The sequence below is a fragment of the Ascaphus truei genome, chromosome 6 (genome assembly GCF_040206685.1).
Source record: "Ascaphus truei isolate aAscTru1 chromosome 6, aAscTru1.hap1, whole genome shotgun sequence".
Lineage (NCBI taxonomy): Eukaryota > Metazoa > Chordata > Amphibia > Anura > Ascaphidae > Ascaphus > Ascaphus truei.
In genome coordinates this window covers 124,254,547-124,269,563 of record NC_134488.1, presented here as the reverse complement: position 1 = coordinate 124,269,563, position 15,017 = coordinate 124,254,547, and the positions used below count along the sequence as shown (strand labels likewise).

The 15,017-nt window shown below is 41.6% G+C and overlaps 1 long non-coding RNA gene across 4 annotated transcripts in view; it reads right to left on the bottom strand.

Annotated features, from left to right (window-relative positions):
- Positions 1-15,017, bottom strand: part of LOC142497834 (uncharacterized) — a 130,768-nt gene that overhangs the window by 12,945 nt on the left and 102,806 nt on the right. Inside the window, exon 1 of one of the 4 annotated variants that reach the window (XR_012802335.1) lies at positions 5,840-5,868. The exons of 2 other annotated variants lie outside the window; for them this stretch is intronic. This is a non-coding gene — a long non-coding RNA (uncharacterized LOC142497834). Of the gene's footprint in view, positions 1-1,312; positions 1,358-5,839; positions 5,869-15,017 lie in introns of those variants that run through there. One more of the 4 variants, XR_012802336.1, reaches the window with a different exon arrangement.

Below are 15,017 nucleotides of genomic sequence, written 5' to 3'. Positions count from 1 at the left end.
ATCAGCGGGTTACTTTACTGATAAAGCCATTTTTTTATTGATTCAGTCTTTCCATGTGCTCTTTTTTGTGTGTGTTCGTTGTTCTATAGTTAACCCCGATGTTCGCGGGGAGAAATTTGAGCAGCAAGAACCATTGTATTTTGGATATTGGGAAGATAGTGTTTGAAGTGTCTGTGACCAGTGTGTACCCATTTCTTCCTTTTACAGTAGACACATACAACAATTTGCTAGAAATATGTATTGCTTGTATAATATCTGAACTGGCAGGGCTGGTGCAGGCGTATTGGGCACCCTAGGCAAACCTTCAGCCACACGCTCCTCTCCCCAAAAAAATGTTTGCCTGGAATCTTTTGTATGTCGGCTAGACCTGCCCTACACAATCCTCTCTCCCCAACTCCCTCTCCTTTCTCTCTTCTCCTTTCTCTCCCCCTCCTCTCCCTCCCCCCATGCCTCTGTTTCTGCACCCCCCCTTTTCGTTTTTGCACCCTCTCCCAATTACCTGAATAGCAGATCATGTTGCAGTGGAGAGGCAAAGGAAACCAGTCTGCTCTGCTTCTAACCCCAACATGTGCCACCCTAGGCGACCGCCCGATCGCACCGGCCCAGTGAACTGGTCATGTCTGGGTATAGTACTCAGAACTTATTACAATAATCACATATTCATGATATACTTTAATTGATTATTGGTTTGCGGCAAACAAATGTGTAACTAGTTGTTCACCTCTTACACCTTTCTTAACAGATATACTGTAACTAGTTGTAATTAACAGCTCTTTTCACACACAAGTAACAGGCAGCGGCAATTTACTTGAGATCGGTGGATTTTTGACAGGCCTAAGAGAACCTGGCGAATTTTATCCTTTTTAGTTTGCGGGATAAAATTCTTCACCCAAAAGTTTGCAACAACTTCGCTTTGCGCTAAAAAGTTAATAGGCATTACTTGTTAGCTTAATTTTAATTTACTAAACATTTTAAAAAGTCGCTTGGCTGCTATTTCACGACTTTGAACAAGTGAAATACAGTCGTGAATTTTCTAAAGTTTGTGACATGTAGCTCGACCAGACATTCTAGCAAAATATATACCGGTTACACCAACTTTTCAAAAGTTCGTTCAAACCTGCAGAGAAGTGAATCTTGACAGATTTAAACATCTCGTATGGTTATTGTCACGGGAGACCAGGACTTTTAACACATTTATATTTTTCTGGGATCATTCATTAGGCAAAACAAGATGGTGGAATAAAATTAGGTTTATTCGGGTAAACCCACGTACACACAATTAAATACAAAATACAGCCAAAATCACACTTACTGGGGATCTGGGGTTGAAAACTTGCCTTAACTAGGTGCAGGGCACCTGCTTCAGCAAAAGCTTACTCTGTTCACTCTACGTCACTGGATAAACCTGGAAAAGTAACATTATTCGTCAGAACTTGCCCTCAGCTAGGCTAGGCTTCCCTGGCACCTCAATGCCTACTGCTTTGCTATTGTGAGCAAAACATCTGGGAAAACCTGCCAGGGCGTCACTGGACCAAGTTCCAAGGTTACCTGTAAGTCTACAAGAACTCTCCAAAGCGCAAAAACTCCCCTCAGGCATGCACCCTTGAGGAAGATCGGAGTAACAATTGAAACGTGTAGGGTGGTCCCTTTCATGTTTGAGAGCACTGTGCTGTTTGTCTGCTCTGCTACTTGGCGTTATTACTGTGTTACCAGAGGAGTCAAAGATGGGGGATCCAATTGGCTGTGATGTCACCCGCTGTCCGTTCCGGAGTAGTATCACACAGACCCTCCAGCTTCCAGCTACAGCCACTGCAGAGAGGCACGACCGAGACTTCTACTGGACCCAGAGTGGTCAAATTGCCTGTGTTCTTGTGGGAGCATGTAAGTTGAATGGGCTCACTGCTCATGTTTCTGTTTTTTTAATTAAATTATATTACACTATATATTTTTTCTTTTCGTTTATGGTCCGGGAGAGTTCCTGCCTTAAAACTGCTCCAGATCAGAAATCTGGAAACACCTTGTGACGGTGAGAGAAAACCAAGGCCAATAATAAAGGTATTATGCCCAGTTGGGTGCCCCTGAGCCATATTGGGGACTTGTGAAGTGTCAGCTATGCAACCACAATTATGGCAGGAACACTGTATTTGTGATAAAAAAATGTATTTGTGTCTTACTGTTCCAGGAGTCTCAACCAGCGGAGATTTCCCTGCTTCAGCAAAGACCAGAATAGTAAGACCGGGCAGGGGAATGAATCACATGCAAAGGTCCCCCGGTATAAGCCCAAACCCCCAGAACCCAGTGTGGGGTTCAGTGTATCTCCCCCCATGTATAAGGGGGCGAGAGTAACATACTTTCTGATATCAGCAAAACAAGAAAAAACACAAAAGCGCACCTCATAAACACAGAAGCAGCTGAACTGAGAGGGACCAACACTCCAAGTTTAAAGAGCCAGAGCGCGGACTGAACTTTTCATAACATACTTTCTGAGTTAAAGTGTAAAAGATAGAAATGTTCTACCGGTAAAAGTATAATAAGAAAATGTTTCTAAGTCCAGCGCATAGCAGTGTAGAGAGCGGCTTCTTGGCTAACTTCTGTTAGAAAGCTCCTCGAGCACTGAAACTTGCTGTGAGCGTCTTTCGGGGAGAAACATGGAAAACCCCATAACTCAATTTTTATAACTTTTTATAAAAATTGATGAATGAAAGTCCCCCTATTTTAATTGTTCCAACATGTTAGGCACATTTGGACTTTCATTCAAAACACCGGAGACAGATAAAACACTTAATTTATGATAGTACTCCACTTAGAAATGCATGTCAGTAAATGACTGTGAATGAGTTGAGTGATATCCAGCTCCGGACTTCTAAGGCATCCCGCTGGCTTGATGCCGCAATGTCAGTGGAGGTCCGGAGTTGAAAGGCTCAGAGCTACTAAGCTGTTAGGTTGGGAGGGGTAACCCAAGTACCCCCTGTGACGGTGAAGGGGTACCCAGGCCAGTAAATAAAGGTTTTATGCCCGGCTGGGTGTCCCTAAGCCATATTGGGGAATTGTAGATTGTCAGCGCTGCAACCCAGTAAGGGCATGAATACTGTAATTTCAATATATATATATATATATATATATATATATATATATATATATATATATGTATATATGTCTCCCACCAGGTATAAGGTGGCGAGACTAATGTGATTTATAAGTGTTAAATGTATTTCTGTGGCACAGCAAGCGGCTTTTTGCTAACTTCGGCTAGGAAGCTCCAAGCGTGCTAAGATTTGCTGTGAACGCTGGTTGGGTAAAATCATGAAAAAGTATATAGCGCAATTTTTATAAAGTTTTATATAAAAATTGATGAATTAAAGTCCCTCTATTTTAATTGTACCAACATGTAAGGCATATTGGGATTTTCATTCAGACGCCCGGAACAGAGGGAACAGTTAATTTACAAGTACTGTCGTTTAGAAATGTATGGCAGGACATTCCTGCAAGGTAATGGCACATATTCAGCCTGGACTTCTAAAGCATCCCGCTGGTTTGATGTCAGGATGTCTACAAAAAGTCTGTGGTTGAAAGGCTCCCAGTCACCAGAGTGTTAAGTGGGGAGGGGTAATTCAAATATCCCCATCGCAGTGTAATGCTCCCTCAGGGCTGCCTGTAGAAATCACAGCCAATTTGGACTCCGGTGGACTGATTCCAGTCGGCAAACGGCACCCCTGGCATCCGGTGAGCTGTGATTTCTACAGGCAGCCCTGAGGGAGCCCACAAGAACGGACATTCTGCAGCAAAGAAACCGGATGGTGGTGATATAATCACAAATTGCCTTTTTATCATTTTACTCTTGTGAGTGTGTTTCTTCCCCCCCTTCCCTTCCCCCTTTTCATATTAAATACACAGTTTTATGCTATGGGGCGTGCGCTTTCTCTCTTTTTTTGTTTTTGTTTCTAGATACCCCTGGATGTGGTTTATCACATGTGAGAGCAGCCGGAGAACCCCTTTATCAGCATTTTTTACCTATATTCATGGACTAACATCAAAAGGACTGGTTGGACTTTATATATTCTTCCTTTACACTTTTGCACAACTTTATATTAAGTTTATTGTGTTTCACTATTTTGCCTATGGATATATATGTTTATTAGAATTTATGCACATTAATCACAATATTTAACTTTATACACTTTAGTCACTTATTAGGTTAAATTCATGCGCAGTTCTACTCCGGTGCTACAATCTTTGTTCTCATATATATATATATATATATATATATATATATATATATATATATATATATATAGGCAATACGATACCGTTTGAAGACGAATATCAGAGGCAGCACTCCAGGTAAGTGGTCAGAAGAAATTTGTATTAACAAGACATCTTATCCAACGTTTCGAAACATTGGATAAGATGTCTTGTTAATACAAATTTCTTTTGACCACATACCTGGAGTGCTGCCTCTGATATTCGTCTTGAAACGGTATCGTATTGCCAGTTTATACCATACAGGATTTGCACACACACATATATATATATATATATATATATATATATATATATATATATATATATATATATATATATATATAACCTACCTACACATATACTGCTATACTGTGTAATATCCATGGAATAAACACGCAGCTATTTAGGGTTTACAGTTTCCTAGAGACACACAAATAGTCAGTTACAGGTCCAATGTATACCATACAATAATTGGTGTTGCACCCGGCCCCATATACATACATGTAGATTCTTGTACATTAGTCCGCAGTTTATTAAAATCTGCCTTTCTAAAGTTTAAGGTATTTATTGCACGCAAGTAATCTGTTTTTTGAACATTTATTTCAAATGAAACCATATTATGATCACTGTTACTCATATGTTCCCAGACTTGAATATTTGTTATTATTTCTACATTGTTTTATATTACCAAATCCAGTATTATCCATCACCTGGTTGGTTCCTCAATAATTTGGGTCAAATAATTGTCTTTAAGCACCCCTAAACACATGTTTCCTTTTGTTGTAATGCTAATCTCAATGCCCCAGTCTATGTCTGGATAATGAAAATCCCCCATTACGCAAACATGACCCAGTTTTGATGCCTTCTCCATCTGCAAAAGTATTTTAGCTTCCTCAATCTCACAGATATTTGGTGGTTTACAGCATATCCCTACAAAGATTTTCTTTATACTTTTACCTCCACTGCTAATTTCTGGCCACAAAGTCTCTACATTTTCATCATTCCCTTCAAAAACATCTTCCCTTATAATCCAGTTTAACATACTGTATAAACATACTCCACCACCTCTTCTATTTGCTCAATCCTTTCGAAAAGGGAATAACCCGCTAAATGAACTGCCCAGTCATGCGTTTCATCTCACCATGTTTCAGTAATGCCTATGATATACTGTACTACTCCCTTGTAGTTATAAATTTAAGCTCCCCGTTTTATCTGTCAGGCTTCTTGCATTAGCAAGCATGCATTTAAGTTTTTTTTCAGTCTCTGCTATTACAGTATCTTATGTTTTCCTCCTTTCTACGCCAATTGGGTTTAGACTTTAGGAGTTTTCTAGTATTATCTGTATTTAATATGGGTGTCTCCCTGCTTGCCAAACTCACACTTGCCCCCATTCTACCTCCACGACCCCTTGCTTTTTCCCCATCCCAATCTATTCTATTCTTGTCCCTCCCCCTTCCATCCTAGTTTAAAATATCATCCAACCTTTTTAATTACCTGATTAGCTATAATTACATATATTATATAATTTATATATCAGGTAATATGCGTTGTTCCCATTGCAGACTGGCATACATTGCATCAAACGTGCGGTACATACCTGTAAAGAAGATAAACCTGGATAATTCCTTCTTTCTGTTAGAGACTTCTACTCTGATCTGCAGTATTTTATACGATGTGGATCTATGGGCGTTGTTCAGGGTAAAGGTAATGACTTATCAGGAAAGATCTGGGACAAATGTCTATTTCACAACTTTCACCTGGGTGTTACCCTGTCCAGTACAGGGCAGTCAAAAAAAACATTGATTTTATCATGGGCAGAATGAAAACAAAATATAACACACGATGATTAAGTCCTTCGGCGGCAACAAAAGGATCAGTGATTGTATAAAAAAATTTATGATCTGCAGTATTTTATTCAATGTGAATCTAGGGGCATTGTTCAAGATAAGTGAATGACATCTCAGGAAAAATCTGAGAACATTTTATATTTCACAATTTCACACAACTTTCCCCTGGGTGTTACCCTGTCCAGTACAGGGCAGTCAAAAAAACATTGATTTTATCATGGACAGAATGAAGACAAAATATAACACCCTATGATTAAGTTCCTTCAGAGGCAACATGATCAGTGATTGTACTGTATAAAATGTTTATGTAAGTGTACATTTGTGGAAAAGTGCTGATAAGCACTAGCAATATTATGTAGATAGTTCAATACAATCTTAGCGTGTTAGCACAGCAAACATATCGATCATATAATATATAATAAAAAAAAGCCTTGTAAAGTCCTAAAAAAAAATGGAACCCACGTTTTTTTTAAGGGTGTTCCAAGTCCCTTTGATGATTTTATGAAAAGGGAAGTCTTGTGGCGCATATATCCAGGGAAGAACAGAAAATTTGAGAAGGAGAAAAAAGAAAAATAGTGTGGTATTGCAAACAATGGGACAATATTATTCACCAGGTGCGTATCATACTCATTTTTGGTTTCTACCTTTTAAGCCTTTAGAGAATCAGATGTAGTGATCTTATTATTTCTCTTTTGTGTATCAGCGTCACATACTGTAGTATATATTATCCTCCCCATCCCCCCTCTCTCCCCCTCTCTCCCCCCTCCATCCCCACCCTTTCCCCCCACTCTCTCCCTCATTCTATCCTCTCTCTTTCTCTCGCCCCCCTCTCTCTCCCCACAATTTTGTGCTAAAAACAGTAACATACCCTCAAAAAACGATGTTGGAAGACTTCATACATATGATGGATGATTTATTTGTACGAATACTTCATATATATGATAGATATTTTATTGCATCTTGTTTACCTGTAACCCTTGTGTCCCCCCCCCCCCACTAGACTCATCTAGTGTATCTAGGGTGCGTGAGGGCAGATTACATGCGTATGGGTGGTGCATACCTGTGAGGAACAGGAGGGTCTGAGCTTCCTGCGTTGTTATTGGGGGGACAGGACCAGGCTTCTGGGGTGATAGCCTCCATGCTTTCTTAGTGGTGCAGCGCCTCCATCAGAAATATGGGATAGGAACTGTATAGAAGAACCCCTTTGGTCCCAGGGCAAATACTCCAAACTCGCACAACAGTCTTGGTATAAAAGGATATTTTTATTGATCAGGGCAGCAACCCCCAAATGTAGCGGCGTCCAGCAGCCACAACAACAACAGCAATGTCCTGCTAATTTCTCCACTCTCCTTCATAGGTCATTCCTCCTCTCCCTCCCTCCATGTCTCTCAGCCGACAGGATGGTCTAGGCTGGGGCCTCAATACCCCACAGCCCACCTCCGAGGTTATCCTCGGGGTGGGGAATGGATTCTTCCCATCACCCCAGACAGTGGGTGAGGGGCATTGGTCCACCGGGTCTATAACCCTATCAGCTCTACTCAAAGTGGCTGAGTCTTTACACTCCTCTCTCTGCTCCTGTACGGCTCGCAGGTGAGACCGCACTGTCCCCTCCAGCTCCTCGGACAGCACCGGGATACCAACCGCGAAGAACAGAAGAACAACCAACAACCACGCCAAACTCCGGGATCTGGCTACTAAATATAGAGTCAGCCCCACCCCTCGTGACGTCAGCAGAGCCTCCCCTCTGTCTCACGCCTGCAGCAGAGGCAGGGGTCTGCGTCTACCACTCAGGGCAGGGCTTGGAAGGGGGAAAACCCATGATGACTACTGGTGCCTGCCATTAACAAGACTTACCACAGTAGGAGGAAGATAGGTATAGCCTGTGCTGTGTACAGGGGGCTACATACCTATGAAATGAAATATCTGCGCAAATTAATTCTGCACTAACACTATCAGAGTCTTTTTAGGGATGGTTGAACTTACGCCAGGTTTAACTTTTTCCAGTATATATTATGTGCCTCTTTATGCCTACTGCAGTCTACTTCTGTGCATCATAAAATAGAAAACAATCTTTTTTTTAAGCTGTTAGCGCAGATAGAGAAATATTAGTTTACTACGCCAATTTCCTGTGCCAAAGACCAAATGACGCCAATTTGCCCCTATTATTTCCTCTATGTTGGTCCCATAACAAGAATCACAACAAATCTATGCCCTATTAAGTAACACATGTAAAGATTGCATACGGGACAGAGCAGTAGATGGCAAACATATCATATAAGGTGCTTATATCAGATATATGACAACTTAATTAGAAAAGTGATATTTCAGTGCAATATAATAAGTGCGCAATAAATAGCCGAAATAGTGAAATGCCGAACAATAAATAAATAAACGGTAACCGTTGATTGCAGCTCAGACCCTTAATGGATTGCTTTTTCATTCCCGTTTTCCAGCATTTTCAAGTTTTCTTGAAAACGCTGGTACACAGCAGTAGAACAGATGATTTAGACTGTCCCACTTTATACATGTTGTGACATAGTCCAAAGATGTTAGGCAGCTTTCTGCCCCATTTTAGGTCAGAAAGTGCAGGAATAGTTAAAAATGATCCGTTCCACAGCTTCCCATTAACTCAGGCAGCTGGATGGAAAATCCAGACCACAGATTACAATGGCTCTTGTTCTCCCTCACCTGCTCTTCTAATCACATGCACAGGTATTTAGAGCAGAGAGGTTTTGCATTTCACTCTCTCTCCTTAGAGCCTGGAGGCTGGGGGTATCGCTGCTCCCCGGTATCCAGTTTCGGGGTGGACGGCCCCTCCAAGTATCACAGTACCAGAGGATTTGCCTGGACACTTGGGACCGAGTTCCCACCACGAACAGATAAGACAAAAACAAATGTTTACTGCTGTTGCTGAAAGACTGTGCTGTATCTAAGTGACCCTAAATGAGAGGGCATTGTTTTAAGCTGGGGAACCAGGTTAGTTGGCCAGCAGCTGTTAGAGAGACTGATTCTAATGTGTAGTTAGATCCCTGAAAGGGATAGGATTTTGTTTATATAATTTGGTTTCTTTTTACTTGAAATAACAGTGTGGGAAATACTATAACACTGAAATGAGAACTGCTGAATGAAAGTATCTGAGTACCTCTAATCTACACTTGTTAAAGCTGCAGTACCTTACTTGGATGAAAATAAAGCAGGCAGAAGCCTGAGTTAAGCAGCATAATACTTTGCATGATCCTGTTTTTTTGTATAAATAACCCTAGAAGACTGTGTCGGGAAGAACCCAGACAGACGTCAGCGCTACAAAAGAGGGGCGTTTGTCACATATGGTGGAGAATGCGGGTCGACACTAAAAGTCTGTGGGTTTGCAAATAAATGCAGGGGTTAAAAATGGCCGCCCAGCCGAAGATAAAGTACAGATGCTATGAGTGAAGTCTGTCCCACTGTGTATATCAGTTGTGCTTCTAGCATACACAGAGAATGTGCGAAGTGTGGATGCAATAGCACCCTGAACCCAAACAGAAAACCAAAATGTTTTGCTGAAGAAAAATTGCATCTAGCAAGTGCTGTTTGTAAAGCTAATGCCTTTTGCTAAAGTGAGTGCATTTGCAGCTAGCAAGTGCTGTATGTAAGTTGCTGAAGTGAGTGAAATTGCAGCTAGCAAATTGTCCCTGCCGGGTTTCTAAAATGGCCGACGTGAAATGTTTGTTTTGTAATGTACATAATCATGCAAAACAGTGTCCCTTCAGGCCATACGATGATGATGATGACGATGATTCGTATGTGGCCCCTGGAAGAGAGCCGTACCTACAGATGAATTTAGTATGCTGGGCCTGTCGTGAAGTAGGTCACATGGAAGATGTGTGCCCCAAAATTTTCAAAAACAAAAAGCTGCAAAAGCAAGCAACGCCCTGTGAGTGCAAGCAAGATGTGGAAGCTGATACCAGTGAGTGTGTGCCCAGTACACTCATATCTCTGGAGCTAATAAAGCAAAAAGAAAGAAGAAGAAAAAGAAAACTGTTCCTCAAGTCACAGGGGAAGTGACCGAGCCACTTGAACCTGCGCTGTCAGGACATGCATCAGAAAGGCGCCGAGATGTGCTGCAGACCGGAGTGACCGGCAGAATTGTCACGGAACAGTGGCAAAGGAAAAGGAGGAGCAAAGGGAAGCTGAATCCTTGAACCAGGATAAAGAGGCTTTGGTTTCTGCACTCCAAGCTGCCCGCCATAATTATGAAGTCCTGTGGCAGGATTTGGTGAAGGAGCGAGAATGTTGGAAGAAGGAGCAAGAATCTAACAATAAGGTGCGAGAAGCGAACGCCGAGTTACAGAGGTGTATACTTCCAGCTTTACAAGAGTACGAGGCTTTGAAGAAAACAGAGTCTCTCTTACGGAGTGAGCTGGAAGAGGTGACGACTAGGCTGGAAAAGGCCAACACCGTAATTGCCACCATGGATGAAAAACATATTAAGTCTGACAAATCGATTGCTGTCCTAAAACAGAAATACGGGAAAGCTCTACAAGAGGTTCACGCACTCAGCAAAGAGGTGCAAAACTCACGCCTGGAGGGCCACGGTCTGAACACAGAGCTGGGAATGTTGAAGCAAACCCATGAGATTGCCCTAAGTGAGTTAGAGACTGTAAAGCAAGAAAATGAGAGTCTGAAATTGGAAAATTCAGATTTGACTGTCCAAGCAGAAAAAGTAAAGAAACAGTTGACTCAGGAAAAATTAGAAGTGCAGGAAGCACTACAGAATGCATTGATGCACACTCAGAGCCAGCACCAGGAAGAAATGGACGCCCTGAGAACAGAATTGCGACATGTATGCACAAAACAGAATTCTCTCGTGGAGGAACTTAACGTTTTGAAAAAGGAGAAAAGCATTAGAATAATTCAGAAGCACTGCAAAGCTCTTATCCAAGGAAGAAGGGAAAGAGAAAATTATCGGCGTAAACGCGCCGCAACTATCATCCTACAGGCTGCCTACAGAGGGATGAAAATTCGTCAGTTTAATCGCCGGAATAAAGCAGCCTGTGTTCTTCAATCATTCTACCGTGCCCGCATGGTACGAAACAGGTTCCTCATTATGAAAGGAGCAACTATAAAAATCCAGTCTCTGACTAGGATGACACAGAACAGGATTCGCTATCAAACCCTGAGAAATGCGTCACTGGTTATCCAGCGGTACTTCCGCCTGAATAAATGTAGGCCTCAGGAAAGAGAGGCCCAAGACTACATGCTTGCCGGCTGCAAAGGTAAAATGCCACAGGGTATAGCCGGAGTTAGTGAGAGCCCCATCAAGGTAATCAGTGCTTCATCTTCTAAGTACCATATAATTGCCCCAGAGGGGAAATCCCAAATCTCTGAGAGTGATGGTCGTGAGAAAATACATGGCAGTAAGAAGTACCATAAAGGTTCAAAGGTTGCAAAGCAAAAGCGACGAAGGTCAACGCTGGCCTTGAATTTTTCCGGATCTCGCCACCCTGGGCCACAATATAAAGACAAAGACTTTCCGGCCCCAGAGTTCTGTCAGAAGCTAAAGAAACAGTCCAGTCATTTGCAGGTTGCAGCGGCCTATGAAATAAACTCAGGAAATGTAATGGACTGGAAGTCAAAGAAAAAAAAAATGTGTTTGGGGAATTGACCGATATTTTTTTGTTATTACACGTGTGGACTATGTCACGGACACTTCACTATGCAAATAAGCTATTGTAGTTAAGGTATATTAGGCCTCTAGAATAAGCATTTTGTCAATATTACAATGTTATATTGGTTCTCTGTGTTGAAAATGTAGCTAAACTACAAATTAATATACAGGGTTGATGGCCCTTATACAGGGTTGATGGCCTATTACAAGGCTGTAGTATAAAAAAAAAAAAAAAAAAAATGTGGTAGCGTACAATATAGAAAATAAATGCCCTTTTCGGTTGGTAAATATATAATGAGGTTCATATTCTAGAGTAGAAAAACCCAGGGAGGTAATAGAAATTGTCTGGTTTTGTGAATATATTTAGCATATCCTGGGTTGTAAGAATGTGTGCTAGACACTTATTTTTCAAAATAGTTCCCTAATAGAGAGCAACAAAATATGTTTGCCAAGTATAGTCTCTTATGATGAAACCTATTGTCCATAATTGCCGTGGAAAAAGTTCATATTCGTGTCATATGAATACTTAATGTTGTACTGAGGAGTTAGCTCAAGTATTTCAGGTAGGACGCTCACCCCAGTGAGGTCCATGGCCGCTCACCCCAGTAGAAGTGAGCTGGGGAGGGGGATATGTGACATAGTCCAAAGATGTTAGGCAGCTTTCTGCCCCATTTTAGGTCAGAAAGTGCAGGAATAGTTAAAAATGATCCGTTCCACAGCTTCCCATTAACTCAGGCAGCTGGATGGAAAATCCATACCACAGATTACAGTGGCTCTAGTTCTCCCTCACCTGCTCTCCTAATCACATGCACAGGTATTTAGAACAGAGAGGTTTTGAATTTCACTCTCTCTCCTTAGAGCCTGGAGGCTGGGGGTATCGCTGCTCCCCGGTATCCAGTTTCGGGGTGGACGGCCCCTCCAAGTATCACAGTACCAGAGGATTTGCCTGGACACTTGGGACCGAGTTCCCACCACGAACAGATAAGACAAAAACAAATGTTTACTGCTGTTGCTGAAAGACTGTGCTATATCTAAGTGACCCTAAATGAGAGGGCATTGTTTTAAGCTGGGGAACCAGGTTAGTTGGCCAGCAGCTGTTAGAGAGACTGATTCTAATGTGTAGTTAGATCCCTGAAAGGGATAGGATTTTGTTTATATAATTTGGTTTCTTTTTACTTGAAATAACAGTGTGGGAAATACTATAACACTGAAATGAGAACTGCTGAATGAAAGTATCTGAGTACCTCTAATCTACACTTGTTAAAGCTGCAGTACCTTAATTGGATGAAAATAAAGTAGGCAGAAGCCTGAGTTAAGCAGCATAATACTTTGCATGATGCTGTTTTTTTGAATAAATAACCCTAGAAGACTGTGTCGGGAAGAACCCAGACAGACGTCAGCGCTACAAAAGAGGGGCGTTTGTCACAATGTATACAGTGACACACGTACAGAAGTGGCTGGTAACCCAAACAATTCACTCATATAATACGCCCAGTTAAAATTTTTGCTAATTGCAGCGAATTCTTCTCTGGGCATCAAGTCAGAACGTGTCTGTTCTTTTCAACCCTTGCTTGGAATATTGCACCGCCTAAATTACAATATGTGTGCAGATAGAGGACTACACCTACCATAGCTAGAGAACATATAATTAGTGCACGGTGTTGCTCCCCCGGGCTTCTGTTTTTTGCCAGGTTCCATGCTCCTCTGTAAACAGAGACCCTGTACTAACCAGGCTCAAAAAAATACAATATGTTACCTCTAACAAGATCCGAATTAAAAACATGATACCTAGATGAACAGGAACCAGAATACATTCCTTGTCATAAAAAAAAAAGGATGGTTCAAAGCACTGGTACCGGGATTAGCAGCATCTTGTTTCTAACTGGGGACCAACACTGAGATACTGTACAAGACTGGTCCTAGTTAGAGATGGATGACTGTCACGAACGGCACACCTGTGAGCACATGACTTGTATACTGTACGTGACAAAGTTTAATACACATACTGTAGCTATTTAGTTGACGCACTTTTCTCCCTGCACGGCCCCTCAAATGAGTAATATCTCCCCTTCATCCATCCCAAATATAAACTTATATCGCTGCCACCCCCAAGAATAAAGAAACATTTTATCACTTGGGATCCGTGGTCCCCACTAAGAAAAATATGTTATTAACACACAAAAATCTATTGTAAGAAAACAGTTACTCTCTTCAAAAAACTTGCAAAATTCAGAGCCTAAAACAGTGATTATTACATTTTAGATATAATATATTAATGTAATATACTAAGTAGAAATAGCCATATCAGTCCAGTTGTGATAGTGCAGAGTAAATGAGTACTTCAGTATTAGGTGATTCCTTTTTTTATTTGGACTAGCAATAATCAAACCCTCCCTGCCCGGCTGTAAGGGAGGTTACAAATTGTCTGTGTTGTGGTTACTTATGGTGCATTACCTTCAGGGGTGCTGGTCCATGCAGGCTGGGCATATATGTAGATGTAGAGATGGGCACAGACGGTTTTTAGTTTTTAAACAAACAGTCTTTATTCACTTTTTCTGTTACAACACTTCCTCCGCTGCATACCTGCAGTCCTGACGAGGTACATTGCATTTGGCATTTAGTTTGGTTACATTTAGAGTAGACCATACGTTAGCATGCTCTTGGTAACCTATCCTACCTATATATTCCCAGGGTCCCAGCAAGGGGCACCCTTTCTTACTGTGGTAGGACAGGGCCTCACTTCTCTGTACCTCACTTTGCTCACTTCACACCCCATCCTCTGATGCGGAGGTAACATGGGGTGACTCTTCATACTTTACAGCACTTCCTCATCCCAGGATCCTGCTTAGGGCACTGTGCAATATTCCTGTTATTCCTTGTTTCAGATTTGGTTTTAGGAGCTTAGCCAGAGCAACTCCCTCTGTGGTGACATACAGTTCTTTGTCTTCCTTCAATAAGGGACTCACTACTCTACTATTGAAAACACTTAAAAAGGTTTCTCCCCCAACTTAAATACTCACAATTTAGATCCTTCCCCGATCTCTTCACTCTGCAACTGTCTCCTATAATCCTCCTGCTCTTGACTTTTGCTACCCTCTCCCCTCTCTCCCCCCCCAGTCTCAGGGCAAGAAAGAGGAGGAGCTAAGCTGCCTGGTCATTGGCAGATAGCTATCTAAAGGAACAAGTATTTTAGTCTTTAGTGTTTAGTCTACTCTTTGAGCATAATTAGTCATATCTTTGACTTTACTGATAAGCTCACAATATTCAACTGATTTCTAGAC